Source organism: Priapulus caudatus, unplaced genomic scaffold, assembly GCF_000485595.1.
Source record: "Priapulus caudatus unplaced genomic scaffold, Priapulus_caudatus-5.0.1 Scaffold863, whole genome shotgun sequence".
NCBI classification, from domain to species: Eukaryota; Metazoa; Priapulida; class Priapulimorpha; order Priapulimorphida; family Priapulidae; genus Priapulus; species Priapulus caudatus.
In genome coordinates, this window is record NW_014577924.1 from 123,477 (window position 1) to 124,803 (window position 1,327).

Below are 1,327 nucleotides of genomic sequence, written 5' to 3' on the forward strand. Positions count from 1 at the left end.
GTGCCCCCCCCTCCCCCCAGGCCCCCGTAGCTACCCCCTGTCTGCAACACACAAGTACACCGCACGCCTGCCATGTGCACAAACAACATGAATAAGAGATATCATCTTTGACATCTCTCTTGAGTATTATCACCTTGACCGGCATTTACAGGTGATTATAGGCGAAATAGAGTAGGGCCTAGAGAAACATTAAGACTTTGGTACATTTCGTGTTTATTTACCATTAATTTTTTTTATTGAGACGTTCCAAGTACCTGTGCCTCACCCGCTCGCTCTACGATGCTTCTATCGTCTGCAAGAAGCCGTAGTTAGATTCTTCATGCTTCCCGCGGGAGCAGCAGATACGCTAACGATGGGCAGCCGAGACGCCGCGAACGTTGCCTGAGAGCGGCGAGTGCGGATAGACGAGTGCGGGGAGTATAGCAGGGTAGAGGTAGCAGGGTGGAGCTGCGTAGCAGGGTAGAGGTAGCAGGGTGGAGCTGCGTAGCAGGGTATAGGTAGCAGGGTGGAGCTGCGTAGCAGGGTAGAGGTTCTCTATATATACTAGAGAGAATAATTATGTACTTACTTATAATACTTACTACTTATTACTAACTTATAACAACTCTTACACTTTTAGTATACAGAGATCAGTGGTAGAGGCGCGTATAGCAGGGTAAAAACCAGGTAGTCCTACGTAACAGAGTAGAGGTAGGTAGATAGAGCGCGTATAACAGGGTAGAATGTGGCTACCTGGCGGCTGTAACCGTTCTCATTAGCGCCCTCCCCGCCAAACAGCGACCACGCGTCGTCTGCAAGACCTCAAACTCACGGCGCAGGTGGCGCACTCTACCGTCGGCCACGGCGAGGTCCCGCGCGACAAGATGGCGGCCTGTGTGTGTGATGCGGTGCTTTTAGCGATCGTGACAAGGCTAGGTGCGTTGGCAGGAGCTTTCTCTTCACGCCGACTAGCGGCTCGTTGTCGGCAAATGCGACTTTGTAGTGAGTGCGGTGTATTATCGCTAAAAGGCAGTGGCGAGGGTCGGCGGGGAGCAATGTGTGGCCTCGATCGCATCTTAGACTATCATCCTCAGCAGCAGCCTCAGTAGTAGCAGCAGCAGCAGCAGCAGCAACAACAGCAGCAGTATTCGTATTATTAATAGTAGTAGCAGCAGCTCTCTCTCCTCTCTCTTCTCTCTCTCCTCTCATCTCCTCTCTCCTTCTCTCTCTCTCGTCGTCATCTTCTCTCCTCTTCTCTCTCTCCCTCTCTTCCTCTGCCTCTCTTCTCGCTCGCTTCTCTTCTCGCTCTTCTTCGCTCTCTCTCTCTGCGCTCTTTCTCTCTCTACCT